Source organism: Triticum aestivum, chromosome 1B (assembly GCF_018294505.1).
Source record: "Triticum aestivum cultivar Chinese Spring chromosome 1B, IWGSC CS RefSeq v2.1, whole genome shotgun sequence".
Lineage (NCBI taxonomy): Eukaryota > Viridiplantae > Streptophyta > Magnoliopsida > Poales > Poaceae > Triticum > Triticum aestivum.
This window is the reverse complement of record NC_057795.1, coordinates 59,511,125-59,527,616: the sequence shown is the minus strand read 5'-3', so window position 1 is coordinate 59,527,616 and position 16,492 is coordinate 59,511,125. Positions and strand designations below refer to the sequence as shown.

Here is a 16,492-nt window from a genome sequence, read left to right as displayed (position 1 = left end):
TCTTAAGAAACTTTCTTTTCTTTGGCAAGGTTTTTATTCTGGCTTCAAACTTTGGTGTTTGACTTTTGAAACTTCTTCTCTGTTGGTTCTCTCTCAAAATTATTTTTGGGAGTTTAATCTTTTTCTTTTAAAAAGAAACTCCAGGAAATTTGGGATTTTCATATCTTGGAACCACCATGACTTGGCATTCTTGCCCATGTGGTAAAACCCCTCCAAAACCTCCCCTACAACTTGTGATCAACCTAAATTCTCTGTCCCAACTAATCCAAACTGGTTTTGGATTTTTATTCCAATTATTTTCCCCTCAATTTAATTCTGAAAATTATTTGGAGCCTAAGAGATTTTCAAAGCAAGTGCCCTATTGCATTTGAGTTTTGACCTCAAACCAATTCTCCTGGATTGTCCTTTGAACCCACAACCCAGAACCATCTTGATCCACTCCTCCTCTTTTCAAATTTTTCAAAATTCAGTCTCTGCAAGTTTGGACCAGATTTGCCAAATTTGGTGAAATTCATATCTACACTCCCCCAAAAATTCCACCAAAATTCAGGCAGCCTATTTGAGCAAGGAGAAGCCACTCCACCAGAAATCAGCTCAAGGAAAAATCACCAGAGGCCAATTTCATTCGGTCGAACACCTGGTGGGCACTGTTACTGTTCATAGTTCAGAAAATTCAGTTTTCAGTGTAATCTTCAGGCCGTCAGTTTCAGTCACGCGGCCACAGTGCCCTTGGCACGTTCCTCGCCGCCTCTTCCTCTTGTCCGAAGCTGCACACGCGTGCGTGGAGCCTTCCTGGCGTCGGTAGCGCGCTGGCTCGCCCTCGCCGGCGTCTTCTGCGGCGTCGGGACCTCCCGTGGCGGCCGACAGGAGGCACACCACGGCAGAACGCCGTTCCGCGCCGCCCATCGCTCCCTGGCTCTCCGCGTGGCCTCATGCATGCCAGCGCACGCCCGTAGCACAGCCACCGTGGCCGGCAAGCATGGAACGCGCTCTCCGCCGCCGACGGGCCCGCACCATCAGCGTTCCGTCAAGCTCGCCCTTAACACCCAAACCCCGGCCAGTTCAACACCAAAACGGACCAGTTGGACCTCCGTGATGATGCTCGACCCCCTAACCACCCCGACCGAGCACTGCACCACCGTAATCGCTCGCCGGTGATCCTCGTTCACGGCAACCGCCTCGGACCGCCTATATAAAGGGATCCCGAGCTCACTCTCGTGCACGCAGCACCTCCACTACTCACCAACACCCCGCCAGGCCACTAGGGGGACCTCGAGGAGGTCTCCTCCCCCAGCTCCGGCCGCCTCGCCCCGCCTCGGCCTCCAGCTCGATTCACTTCGGTGAGGCCACCTCCGGCGCCTAAACCTCGTTCGTAGCCCTCTCTTGCACCCAGTAGTCTAACCCCCACCTCAATTTAATCTTTGCAGCCCTCTCCGACGAGCTCCATCCACGCCCGAACCACCGTCCGCCGGAGTTGAGACCGCCGTCGACGTGCTGCTCACCGGCGACCAACACCACCACCCACCGTTGCGGAAGGACACGGTGAGCACATTGGTAAACTCTGATCCCCATGCCTCGCCGTGGATCGCCGCCGGCGACCACAGCAGCTCTCGGGCGCCGACGAGCCTCGTCCCTCCCATTTGAAAATTTAAACATGACAAGTGGGACCCGCTGTCAGCCTCTCTGTCCTTTCTAAACGAAGCGTTATCTGAAAACGCCTTCTGCCAAATACGTTTTCTCTTCGGGCTGGCGTAATCGCTACCGAAGCGTTTTTTGCTTTTATAAACTAGCCCCTGGAAATCTTCTGTTTCATTACAGATAAGTCCCTGGACAAAAACCCTTATAACTTTTAATCAGAAAAGTATTTTTGATTGATTCTTTTTCTGTTCTCTTTAAAATTTTGTCTAGTTTTTTATCAGATTTATTTGAAAAATATTTGGTTTACCTTCTGTGCTCTCCTTGGTATTTACGTTAGCGCATATATCTTCTTTAAACGTAGATACCGAAGGAGGTGACGGAGCCGCGAACTTCACCGAGCTAGGCTCCGACTACTCTGAACCAAGCAAGCATGTTCGAACTTTTGATATGATGAGTGTCTTGGCATGTTTTGCATTTAGTTAGTTTCATGGCATGCCGGTGAGTATACCGATGAACGTTATTTTATGTGATAATGAGGTAAGTGAGTTCGACGATCCATACGTGGATGAATGTGAATATGAATGGCCATGTGTTGGCATGAGGATGGGTACGACGGCAGTGTTGTAGCATGCCAGTCTTACGCCAGACTATGTGACTTCAGTGTCAAACCATATCGGTCCAGTACCTATCATTTCCTTCCTTGTACTACCACATGTTTTCCGCAAGGAATATGGTTTAGTAAGTTCCAAACCGCTTTCATGGTACACACCAAAGAGGAGAGGCCGTGATGATGGTTCCATGGCCCTGGATTAAAGCCAGTCATCCGGTCAGGGGGCATGGGTGTTTCCGGTTGGGACCGAGAGGGGGGCACCCCTTAGAGCGCGCGTATATAAATTTGATCCCATGCTATTCGAGATTGTGATCTCCCCGTCTCAAAAGTTTTTCTTGGACGATGACTAGGGTGATTCCTAGCATCGAGAGGTAGGATGGGTGTGTACCGGTTAGCTGTGTTTTCTTCTGAAATACCGTAAACGGAACTAGTCCTTCGTGACTACGGAAATCCGTTGACTGTGGGAAAATTTTTGTACAAACTCTGCAGAGTCATATATTCCTCCAAATCATCTCTTCCATGTCAAGTTTCGTTCCTTCTTATCCTAATCAATTGTCAGCTTTGATGACAGAGACTCCGGTGAATCACATGAGTGCTAAGTCCGGTTAAATGATCACTCCTGTGGATGGACTAACCCGTTTGTTTTCATGAATTGAATGTTTATTATGAGTATTATTTACTTGTGATTAAAAGCCCTTTATGTGATGTCGCTCAGACGTCCGACTGTGGCATTTCTTTTTAAAGCCCTTTCTGCGATGTCGCTCAGACGTCCGACTGTGGCATTTCTTTTAAAGCCCTTTATGTGATGTCGCTCAGACGTCCGACTGTGGCATTTCTTTTTAAAGCCCTTTCTGCGATGTCGCTCAGACGTCCGACTGTGGCATTTCTTTTAAAGCCCTTTATGTGATGTCGCTCAGACGTCCGACTGTGGCATTTCTTTTTAAAGCCCTTTCTGCGATGTCGCTCAGACGTCCGACTGTGGCATTTCTTTTAAAGCCCTTTATGTGATGTCGCTCAGACGTCCGACTGTGGCATTTCTTTTTAAAGCCCTTTCTGCGATGTCGCTCAGACGTCCGACCGTGGCATTTCTTTTAAAAGCCCTTTATGTGGTGTCGCTAAGATGCCCGACTGTGGCATCATTTTCCTTATTTTTATTCGTTCACCTTTCGAGGCATCGCTTCAGACACCCGATCGGTCCTTATTTATGTTCTGTGGAATTTCAGGCGGACTACCGCCGTTTTCCCTTTTTACTTACCCGTTATGCCAGTTTTATTTATTGTGCATTAAGGAATTAATCATGTGCATCCATGCATGCATTTGTTATATCTTACGTCCGAATTGTCTTGCGAGTACTTTCAAAGTACTCACTGGCTTGTTGATTTGGCCAGATGCTGACGAAGGCGATCTCATGGATGAAGAGTTCGATAGCGAGCCCGACACTTAGAGGAGTCCCAGTCAGTCTTGTGCGACCCTGGATTTGGCCACTGTTTTATATCCGCTTCCGCTACCAAATAAATTCATCGAGCCTCTCCTCGACGCTCGATGAGATGACAGACGTAGAGTCTTGTATTTCTCTCCCCGCTGTGTTTTTCCACCACCAGCCTATCCTTGAGTCAGTAGTATGTCTCCACACCACTGTGTTCTGTCCGCCATTATGTATGATTATTGGCGTGCTTGTAATAATTTGGTTGAGCAACCATAGTTGGACCCCGTAATATATTTTATGCTACTGGCTTATTGTATCAAGAATTTGTCTGCCAGTGTGGAGGATTTCTCTCATACTGGACTTAAAAGATTGGCTTTTCAATAAATATTTTTATTGGAAAACCGGTCGTGACAATTAATAAGAATTTTTGGGTGAAAGAAATACAACAGGGGGCCCAGGGCCTGTCCACGAGACAGGGGGGCGCCCCCCCCCTATAGGGCGCCCCCCCTGTAGGGCGCGCCCCCTATCTCGTGGGCCCCTTGGACCTCCACCGACCTCAGCTCCAACTCCATATATTCCGTCTCGCGGAGAAAAAAATCAGAGAGAATCTTTAATCGCATTTTACGACACGGAGCGGCCGCCAAGCCCCAATCTCTCTGGGGAGGGCTGATCTGGAGTCTGTTCGGGGCTCCGGAGAGGGGGATTCGTCGCCGTCGTCATCATCAACCATCCTCCATCACCAATTTCATGATGCTCACCGCCGTGTGTGAGTAATTCCATCGTAGGCTTGCTGGACGGTGATGGGTTGGATGAGATTTACCATGTAATCAAGTTAGTTTTGTTAGGGTTTGATTCCTAGTATCCACTATGCTCTGAGATTGATGTTGCTATGACTTTGTAATGCTTAATGCTTGTCACTAGGGCCCAAGTGCCATGATTTCAGATCTGAACCTATTATGTTTTCATGAATATATGTGTGTTCTTGATCCTATCTTGCAAGTATATAGTCAACTATTATGTGTTATGATCCGACAACCCCGAAGTGACAATAATCGGGATACTTCTCGGTGATGACCGTAGTTTGAGGAGTTCATGTATTCACAATGTGTTAATGCTTTGGTCCGGTTCTCTATTAAAAGGAGGCCTTAATATCCCTTAGTTTCCGCTAGGACCCCGCTGCCACGGGAGGGTAGGATAAAAGATGTCATGCAAGTTCTTTTCCATAAGCACGTATGACTATTTACGGAATACATGCCTACATTACATTGATGAATTGGAGCTAGTTCTGTATCACCCTATGTTATAGCTATTACATGAGGAATCACATCCGGCATAATTATCCATCACTGATCCATTGCCTACGAGCTTTTCATATATTGTTCTCCGCTTATTTACTTTTCCGTTGCTACAGTTACAACTGCTACAAAACCCCAAAAACATTTATCTTTACTTTTGCTACTGTTACCATTATTATTATACTACTTTGCTACTAAATACCTTGCTGCAGATACTAAGTTATCCAGGTGTGGTTGAATTGACAACTCAACTGCTAATACTCAAGAATATTCTTTGGCCCCCCTTGTGTCAAATTAATAAATTTGGGTTGTACTTCACCCTCGAAAGCTGTTGCGATCCCCTACTGTTATGACTTATAATCATGCTAGAAAAGGTGATTGAAATTATCATTGATCAAACTTGTGCACCTGCAAGCATTCGCACTTCATAAATTCTTTCTTTTATCATTTACTTACTCGAGGACGAGCAAGAATTAAACTTGGGGATGCTGATACGTCTCCAACGTATCTGTAATTTATGAAGCATTCATGCTATTATATTATCTGTTTTGAATGTTTATGGGCTTCACTAAGCACTTTTATATTATTTTTGGGACTAACCTATTAACTGGAGGCCCAGCCCAAATTGATGTTTTCTTGCCTATTTCAGTGTTTCGAAGAAAAGGAATATCAAATGGAGTCCAAACGGAATGAAACTTTTGGGAGTGTGATTTTTTGGAACAAACGTGATCCAGGAGAAGTGAAGCTGAAGTCAGGGAAGCTTCGAGGAGGCCACTAGGCAGGGGGCGCGCCTTCCACCCTCGTGGGCCCCTCGTGTCTCCCCTGACTGACTTCTTTCGCCTATATAAGTCCATATACCCTAAAACCTTCGGGGAACACAATAGATCGGGAGTTCCGCTGCCACAAGCCTCTGTAGCCACCAAAAACCAATTGGGACCATGTTTCAGCACCCTGCCGGAGGGGGGATCCCTCACCGGTGGCCATCTTCATCATCCCGGTGCTCTCCATGACGAGGAGGGAGTAGTTCACCCTCGGGGCTGAGGGTATGTACCAGTAGCTATGTGTTTGATCTCTCTTTCTCTCTCTCATGTTCTTGAGGTGATACGATCTTGATGTATCGCGAGCTTTGCTATTATAATTTGATCTTATGATGTTTCTCCCCCTCTACTCTCTTGTGATGAATTGAGTTTTCCTCTTGAAGTTGTCTTGTCGTATTGAGTCTTTAAGGATTTGAGAACACTTGATGTATGTCTTGCCGTGCTTATCTGTGGTGACAATGGGATATTAACGTGATCAACTTGATGTATGTTTTGGTGATCAACTTGCGGGTTCAATGAACCTATGCATAGGGGTTGACACACGTTTTCGTCTTGACTCTCCGGTAGAAACTTTGGGGCACTCTTTGAAGTACTTTGTGTTGGTTGAATAGATGAATCTGAGATTGTGGGATGCATATCGTATAATCATGCCCACGGATACTTGAGGTGACAATGGAGTATCTAGGTGACATTATGGTTTTGGTTTTGTGTCTTAAGGTGTTATTCTAGTATGAACTCTATGATAGATTGAATGGAAAGAATAGCTTCATGTTATTTTACTACGGACTCTTGAATAGATCGAGCAGAAAGGATAACTTTGAGGTGGTTTTGTACCCTACCATAATCTCTTCATTTATTCTCCGCTATTAGTGGCTTTGGAGTGACTGTTTGTTGCATGTTGAGGGATAGTTATATGATCCAAGTATGTTATTATTGTTGAGAGAACTTGCACTAGTGAAAGTATGAACCTTAGGCCTTGTTTCCTACCATTTTTGTGCTTACTTTTATCATTAGTTACCTTGCTGTTTTTATATTTTCAGATTACAGATACCCATATCTACTATCCATATTACACTTGTATCACCATCTCTTCGCCAAACTAGTGCACCTATACAATTTACCATTGTATTGGGTGTGTTGGGGACACTAGAGACTCTTTGTTATTTGGTTGCAGGGTTGCTTGAGAGAGACCATCTTCATCCTACGCCTCCCACGGATTGATAAATCTTAGGTCATCCACTTGAGGGAAATTTGCTACTTTCCTACAAACCTCTGCACTTGGAGGCCCAACAACGTCTACAAGAAGAAGGTTGCGTAGTAGACATCATACGCCTCGGGCCTCCTTTTATAGGAAAAAGGGGACGCCACAGTGGCACACATGAGGTGGAAAGGGTACAGTGTACAAGCTTATCGCCTGTCATTATGGGACAAGACGCATTAAATGTGCTCCTTAGGTGTCCCCCCGGTTTATCGGGGACGGAAACGAGGCCTATTCCATCTGTCGCCGCCTCGCCTCGCCTCGACACACTACTAGGAAAACGGCTATAGCTATTATGGACATTAATGGCGCACCATGTATATGGTGTGCCACTGCTATATAGCAGTGGCGCACCAGATACAGGTACGCCATTATTGGTCACAGTACTAATGGCGCACATGGTGTGTGGTGCGCCATTACTAGTTTAAAAAAAAGATTAAAAAACTAGTAATGACGCACTATCCCCTGGTGCGTCACTGCTAACTAAATTTTTTTATCTTTTTTTTTCAAAACTAGTAATGGCGCACCACACATCAGGTGGGCGCAGTCTTAGGTGGTGCGCCATTGGTAACCTGAGAGCAGCTAGATATTTTGGACAGCCACCTACCACACTCACTTTCCCCACTTCATTCTATCCACCTCTACCAAGCTTGGTCTCCGCTACCTCTTCCTCCTCACCTCATTTGCACCATAAATTCATCCAAATTAAGTGGTTACATTTCCTTTTTTTGACAGGTAAGTAAGGGGAAAGCTTTCTTTATGTTCTAGATCTACCTTTTCTCCCTCCAACAACATACACACTTTTTATTGCCTAGATCTACGTATGTTTGTGGGGTTGTGATAGGTGGGAACCCGATGACCGAGTTCACGCCTAAGGGTGGCCCGATCTTCACGTCGTAGGATCGAATCGGGAGGGATAACTAGCTGCAAGCAGCCGGGATAACTAGCTTTATACCTGCCAAGGTTGGATGCAACCCGTACGTTGGGGATGGCTGGCCGAAGCTACAAGAACTCCAACCCGCTGTCCGAACAATCAGAACCATAAACCGGGACTAATCCACACAAAACGGCCGGAACCGTAGAGCACGAACTAGGGGGAACCAGAGGCTCCTTCTCGCGAATCCGAATGAACTCACAAGAGCAAAGGTAGTAAGATCTCTCGGATCTCTAGCAGTCTTGCTGCATAAGCTTGTAGCTGAAATGGTTTGACAAAAGATTCCCTAGAGGATGGAGGAGATGGGGTTTTATAGCAGGGACAATCCCCCTTAGCTAGGTGTGAAAATGGTTTCAAAAGTAAACAGCTTTGCATGGCTTTCTTGGGTGAATAAGCAGTCAACTTTGGGAGTTGTTGGAGAGCTCCTCGGAAATTCGCGAAGTCTTGACAGCCTGGACACCTTCCACGAGAATGACTAGAACTTTTGACTTACAACTTCAAATGATGTGAGGTTTTTTGCATTGGAAAGATAATTTGATTTAGCTTCTGTTGATGTACCCCTATTGCCCCGTCTCTCTATAATATGGGTGTGGAGCACCAAAACTTCAGAAGTAAAAACTGACAGCATCAGCTTCATTTGAGACTTGTTTTCTCCAAACTTGTTCCTCCAAAGCGGTTGCTTCAAGAGCTCATTGGTTGTTGGATTGCTTCCATGTTATACCTAAGTTCAACCAACAATAATGAAGATGAAAGCATAGTTGTGTCATCAAGGTTACAAGGTAAATTTAAGTTAGCGTTCACCTGGTCACTTATTTGTTTGGCGCGACTTCTTGTGATTGGACCTATAATTGTTGGAGACTTGTCAATGGTTGTCGTGTCCTCATCATCCTCCCCCTCTTAAAAAGGAGTCGTCCTCGACTCTGATGGTCCAAAGTATGGAGAGAGGTCAGATACATTGAAAGTAGGACTAACACCATAATCCATCGGAAGGTCAATCTTGTAGGCATTGTCATTGATCTTTGCAAGAACTCTGAATGGATCATCTCCACGTGGTTGCAACTTGCTTTTGCGTTGATCCGGGAAACGATCCTTCGGCGGGTGAACCCACACAAGATCACCTTCTTCAAACAACACCTTCTTTCTTCCCTTGTTTGCTCGTTTTGCATATTGTTCAGTCATCTTCTCAATATTTTTCCTTGGTCTTCTCATGAATTTTCTGCACGAAGTCAGCACGCTTACTTGCATCAAGATTGGTTCGCTCCTGCAATGGTAAAGGCAAAAGATCTATAGGCGCAGCAGGTTTGAAGCCATAAACAATTTCAAAAGGACAAAATTTAGTGGTCGAATGTACTGCCCTATTGTATGCAAACTCCACATGGGGGAGACACTCTTCCCACATCTTCAAATTTTTCTTTAAAACTTCTCTCAGCATCATGGTTATTGTGCGGTTGACAACATCAGTTTGTCCATCCGTTTGTGGGTGGCATGTAGTGGAAAAGAGAAGCTTTGTCCCTAGCTTTGCCCACAATGTTTTCCATAAATAGCTCAGAAACTTGGTGTCACGATCTGAAACAATAGTGTGGGGTACTCCATGTAGCCGCACAATTTCCCTGAAAAACAAATCAGCAATGTGTGAAGCATCATCGCTCTTATGACATGGGATAAAATGAGCCATCTTGCTAAACCTATCAACCACCACAAAAACTGAATCACTCCCCCTCTTAGTGCATGGTAATCCAAGAACAAAATCCATAGAAATATCTTCCGAAGGTGTACTAGGAATTGATAAGGGCGTATAAAGTCGATGAGGGTTTAAACGTGACTTAGCTTTGCGGCAAATCTCACAACATAGTACATAGCGCTCAACATCACGCCTCATCCTTGGCCAAAAGAAATGGTCAATCAACACACTCTCAGTTTTCTTTGCTCCAAAATGTCCCATGAGACCACCAGCATGAGCCTCCTGTAAAAGCAACAAACGAACAGAGCATTCTGGGATGCACAATTTGTTAGCTCGAAACAAAAATCCATCATGCAAGTGAAACTTTTCCCAACCTTTTCCCTCACTACACTTTGAGTGTGGTTCAGCAAAATATGGGTCATTCACATACAATTCTTTAATGCTTTGCAACCCAAGAATTTTAGTATCAAGTTGTGAGAGTAAAATATGGCGTCTAGAGACAAAGCATCGGCAACAACATTATCTTTTCCTTTCTTGTACTTGACAATATAGGGAAAAGATTCTATGAATTCACTCCATTTTGCATGTCTACGGTTCAGTTTTTGTTGACCCCTAAGGTGCTTTAAAGATTCATGGTCGGAATGTATCACAAATTCTTTAGGCCACAAATAATGTTGCCATGTTTCCAAAGATCTCACGAGTGCATATAATTCTTTGTCGTAAACTGAATAATTTAGAGTTGGACCACTTAGCTTCTCACTAAAATATGCAATAGGCCTAGCTTCTTGCATTAGTACGCCTCCAATACCCACACCACTTGCATCACATTCAAGTTCAAAAGTCTTATCAAAGTTGGGTAGTGCAAGCAATGGTGTAGATGTCAATTTTTCTTTCAGCTCTTGGAAGGCCTTCTCTTGTGCATTTGCCCACTTGAAGGGAACATCCTTCTTGGTTAGCTCATTCATTAGGGCAGCAATGGTGTTGAAGTCCTTCACAAACCGACGGTAGAAACCAGCAAGGCCAAGAAAGCTTCGTACTTGGCTTACATTTTGTGGAGGCATCCACTCACGGATGGCCTTGACCTTCTCCTCATCTACCTCCACACCTTGACCTGAAACAACAAAGCCAAGAAACACAACTTTTTCTATGCAAAATGTGCACTTCTCCTTGTTAGCATATAATTTCTCTTCCCTCAGGACAGCAAGCACACACCGAATGTGTTCAACATGTTCTTCCAAAGTTTTGCTATAAATCAGGATGTCATCAAAGTAAACAACCACAAACTTGCCAATGTACATTCTAAGCACATAATTCATTAATCTCATGAAGGTACTAGGTGCATTTGTCAATCCAAATGGCATAACTAACAAATCATACAAACCAGATTTTGTTTTGAAAGCAGTTTTCCATTCATCACCCTCTCTCATTCTTATTGGTGGTAGCCACTTCGCAAGTCAATTTTAGAAAAGATGGTGGCACCACTAAGTTCATCAAGCATATCATCAAGCCTAGGTATTGGGTGCCTATACCTCAAGGTGATGTTGTTAATAGGGCTACAATCACAACACATTTGGGAAGATCCATCTTTCTTTGGTACTAAAAGAACAGGTACATCACAAGGAGAGAGACTTTCCCTTACATAACCTTTGTTTAGTAGGCCTTCAACTTGTCGCTGAATCTCCTTGGTTTCCTCCGAGTTTGTGCGGTATGGTGGTCGGTTCGGCAATGGGGCCCCTGGGAACAATCAATTTGGTGCTCAATGCCTCTTTGTGGTGGCATCCCCGATGGTATATCCTCGGGGAACACATCTTCATACCCCTGCAAAATTTCAGCAACAACGCTTGGAGTGGTAGAGGGTAATTCATTAGTAGAAAGAAAGTTGTCCTTGTACAAAAGTACAAAGAACACGGAGTTGGGTTCTCTCAGCTCTCTCATGTCCCTTTTCCTAGCCATCATAACTAATCCCTGTTTTTTCCATGTCTTGGTCAATTTAAGCTGTGGGGTTTTATTTGGCTTTGGATTCTCTCGCTCACTATGTTGGTGGATGTCGCTCAAGTGTTTCTCGCTCACTCTCTCTTTCCTTTTTAGATCATCCATCAATATTTCTTCGGGTGTCAAAGGGAGCAAAGATATGCGCTCTCCCTCGTATTGGAACGAGAGACGATTATCACGGCCGCTGATTTGCACATCATGATCATACAACCAAGGTCTTCCCAACAACAATTGTCATGCTTGCATTGGCACCACGTCACATTCCACTTGATCTCGATACTTCCCAATGGAAAACGGAACAGTGACGATGTTGCTTACTCGAAGTGTACCACAATCATTGAGCCATTGCATCTTATATGGACTTGGGTGCCTTCTTTGTTTCAGTCCCAATTTCTCTACCAAATCTGAACTTGCAATGTTGTTGCAGCTGCCATTGTCAACAATAATTCTGCAAACCTTGTCCTTGATGGTGCCACGGGTGTGAAAAATATTATGTCGCTGCCCTTTCTCTTCTCTAGCTGCATTGACACTAAGCACACGACGGGAAACAAAGCAATCTCCCATGTCGGCTTGAATATCACAACCACTCTTCTCGCCTTCTTCATCCTCATGATCACCCAATGCTCCATTATCTTCATGCTCACTCTCAGATTCCCATTCACCTTGTTCATTCACAAAGATAACTCTCTTGTTTCGCCATTCAGAAGAAATGTGACCATGCCCTTTGCACTTCCAACACTCAATATCTCGGCTTCGAGATGATGGTACTACCGTGGGGTTAGAAGTACTTCCAGCAATAGATGGAGCACGCTTGTCAACATTCCTTGGAGCCGGTGATGATGCTGATGAAGCCGCTGTTCGCCGGGTGGTGATAGGGTGTGAAGTATGCTGAAACTAAGAACCACCATGAGAGGCACTTGGCTGCGACCTTTGCCATGGTGTGGTGGTGCGGCTATGAGATATCCGTCCATGACCACTCCGCTGCACCTTCCTCTCCGTGTGCTTTGCTTGCTCCAAAATATCTTGTAGAGTGTTATAGGGAAACATCTCCACAAAATCTGAAATTTCATTGTTGAGACCATGCAGAAATCTTGCCATCTTTGACTCCTCATCTTCATGAATACGAGCACGAACCAGCAACAATTCCATCTCCTTGTAGTACTCATCCACCGTGCGCGTACCTTGGCTGAGGCGCTGCAATCTATTTCGGAGATCTCTTTGATATTGCGAAGGAACAAACCTTCGCCGCATGGCTTGTTTCATCTCTTCCCAAGTGTCAATGTGGTCACGGCCTAGCAGCAGCTGATTTTCTTGGAGTTGATTCCACCAAGTGAGTGCGTAACCAGAAAACTCAACACAAGCAAGGTTGACTCTCTTTGGATCAGCAAGGTTATGGATACGAAAAATCTGATCACACTGCTCTTCCCAATCAAAATATGCATCGGGGTCTTCCTTTCCCATGAACTTGGGGACGTGCAACTTGATTCTTGCCATGTCATCTTGTTCATGACGTTCTGCATGACGCCCATCTTCAGCAGCATGACGGTATGGAACACCATCATAATCATCAAAATCATCTCCATGACCACGAGCAACACGCTCATGAGGGTCATAGTAGTGCCCACGAGGACCATGGCCTCGCCCTCGAAGTTGTCCTCCTCGCTGCCCTCCATGAGCAGCAGCACCACGCCCACGAGCAGCAGCCACATGTCCACCATGGTTGTTGTTATCATCCTCCAAGTCACAATCCACAGCAGCATGCACGGAATTCTCATCGCCGACTTCCTCAAGTGGATCAATAGGGTGCTGTCGGTGTCGAACCCTATCACCACCTGCTGGAGGACGCCCCTGAAGTATCCTTTCCATGGTTTGGAGTAAGTTGTTCTCGAGTCGCTGCAGTTCGGCACGTGTGACCGGGGCATCTTCTTCCCCATGGTTTTCTCCATGAACACTCGATCTAGAACCTGCCATGTTAGTAAGGCCAAAAGTGGAATAGGATAATTTTGTGGAATCACACAACCTCACCTCTTACTCACCAAAGTTCTTATGAGTTCACATCAGATTGTGCTTCTCCCGGATGTGTTAAAGCGATTGAAAGACAAGGATCAAAGAACTAGCTTCGGTTTTTGGTGGAGCTCGGTGGGGTAAACAAAAAGGGGCTTGTGCTGAAATCAATTTGATGCAAACCAGGAAAAATATGTGGATGGATCTGCTGCACCTTTGCACCAAGATTGAAAAACACCACACACAAGCTTCTGAATTTTTTTCTATCAAGCTAAAACTTTTGGGTCTTACACAAGACTTTCTTTTTCTCTCTTGACTTTTTCCACTCTTTTTTTTCTTTGATTTTTTTTGCCACCTTTTTTCCTCTCTTTTTCCAAAGCACAACAACCAAATCTGAAAACAACTATGAAGATGAACTTGGTGCAGATCTAAAAGCTGAAGAACATGCAAGGTATGCAACAACAAGATCTCAGCACCAACAAGGCTTGGATTTATTTTTGGTGGGGCTTTGGACTTCTAGGACAGAAAATATAGCATTAAGAACACTCGATCTAAAGGGATGATAGCAAGATAAACTTGGATAACAGATCCTACCATGTCAACGAAGGCTCTGATACCAGATGATAGGTGGGAACCCGATGAACGAGTTCACGCCCGAGGGTGGCCTGATCTTCACGTCGTAGGATCGAATCGGGAGGGATAACTAGCTGCAAACAGCCGGGATAACTAGATTTATACCTGCCAAGGTTGGATGCAACCCGTACGTTGGGGATGGCTGACCGAAGCTACAAGAACTCCAACCCGCTGTCGGAACAATCGCAGAACCACAAAACGGGACTAATCCACACAAAATGGCCGGAACCGTAGAGCACGAACTAGGGGGAACTAGAGCCTCCTTCTCGCGAATCCGAATGAACTCATAAGAGCAAAGGTAGTAAGATCTCTCGAATCTCTAGCAGTCTTGCTGCATAAGCTTGTAGCTGAAATGGTTTGACAAAAAATTCCCTAGAGGATGGAGGAGATGGGGTTTTATAGCAGGGACAACCCCCCTTAGCTAGGTGTGAAAATAGTTTCAAAAACAAACAGGTTTGCATGGCTTTCTTGGGTGAATAAGCAGTCAACTTTGGGAGTTGTTGGAGAGCTCCTCGGAAATTCGTGAAGTCTTTGACAGTCTGGACACCTTCCACGAGAATGACTAGAACTTTTGACTCACAACTCAAAATGATGTGAGGTTTTGTGCATTGGAAAGATAATTTGATTTAGCTTCTGTTGATGTACCCCTATGGCCCCGTCTCTCTATCATATGGGTGTGGCACACCAAAACTTCAGAGGTAAAAACTGACAGCATCAGCTTCAGTTGAGATTTGTTTTCTCCAAACTTGTTCCTCCAAAGCGGTTGCTTCAAGAGCTCATTGGTTGTTGGATTGCTTCCATGTTGTACATAAGTTCAACAAACAATAATGGAGATGAAAGCATAGTTGTGTCATCAAGGTTACAAGGTAAATTTAAGTTAGCGTTCACCTGGTCACTTATTTGTTTGGCGCGACTTCTTGTGATTGGATCTATAATTGTTGGAGACTTGTCAATGGTTGTGGTGTCCTCATCATGTTGCATATGTTTGTGGTGTTGCATATGTTTGTGTTTGCAGGTACCGGTATTTGAAATGCGATAGTTGCCAATATTTTGCCGGAATGTTGATTCATTTCCATTTCAGCGAGAATTTGGCACTATGCATTCTTTTTGGTCCTATTTTTAGGCAAAGTCATGCCAAAAAAAATTTGGTTCTAAAATATCGTTTTGCTCTACCCCGCAGGCGATCATGGTCCGCACGATGACCAAAGGCATCGTGAATAGGTTTTTGAGCTCCTCTAAGGCCGAGATGCTTCAAAAGAACGAGACGGAGATAAGATGTCAATGTCGAAGATGCAAGCTGAAGAGCCTTATGGACCCGGATTCCGTACAAGTGCAGGACCACCTGCTCTTGTGTGGTTTCATGGATGGCTATCGGTGGCAAGGTGATGAAGATTATTATGAAGTCGTCCATGGGGGCCGGGCAAGAAATGAGGAAGGGCAGCAAGACAACCGCGGCGAGGGCGGGCGAGAAGACGAAGAATCTCTAGGACATGATCATGAAGTAGTTGCAGTACACGGTCATCATGTAGAAGATGCCGGACATGATGATGAGGAAGATCAAGACGAAGGGCATGACCATGAAGATGAAGATGCCGGAGCAGACGACAATGGACCATCAATGGGCTGGGTGCAGGACCCTCATATTCAAGAGCTGCTTCTCAAGCAGACGGATAACGCAAGAGCTGCCGCCCGAGAGAAAGCCAAGCTGGATCAACTGGAGATAGACGCGGTTACTCCATTGTATGAAGGATGCAGGCCCGAGGATACGCGCCTGAAAGTAACGCTCATGGCTCTGGAGATGAAGGTAAAACACAAAATGACCGATGCATGCTTCGACAAGAACATGTCATTCTAACACGAACGTCTTCCCAAGGGGAACTAGTGCCCAACCAGTTTCGAGGAGGCGAAGAAAATCGTGTGTCCTCTGGATTTACCGCACGTGAAATACCATGTGTGCATGAACAATTGCATCATTTATCGGGACGAGCACGCGGAGTCTACCATATGTCTGGTGTGCGGCGTCACTCGATACAAGAAGAGGAAGAAAGCTCCTCAAAAAGTGGTGTGGTACTTTCCGATCACTCCTCGTCTACAACTGTATTTTGCGGACCCTAAGGTAGAAAAGTTCATGCGTTGGCACACGGATAGGGAGCAGAAGAAGCGAGAAGATGACGAAAATGATCCGGAGATAAATAAAAAAGAC

The 16,492-nt window shown here is 45.1% G+C and overlaps 1 pseudogene; it reads right to left on the bottom strand.

The window, feature by feature from the left end:
• Positions 1-8,876: 8,876 nt before the first annotated feature.
• Positions 8,877-13,586, bottom strand: LOC123077074 (uncharacterized; annotated as a pseudogene).
• Between the last annotated feature and the right edge of the window lie 2,906 nt (positions 13,587-16,492).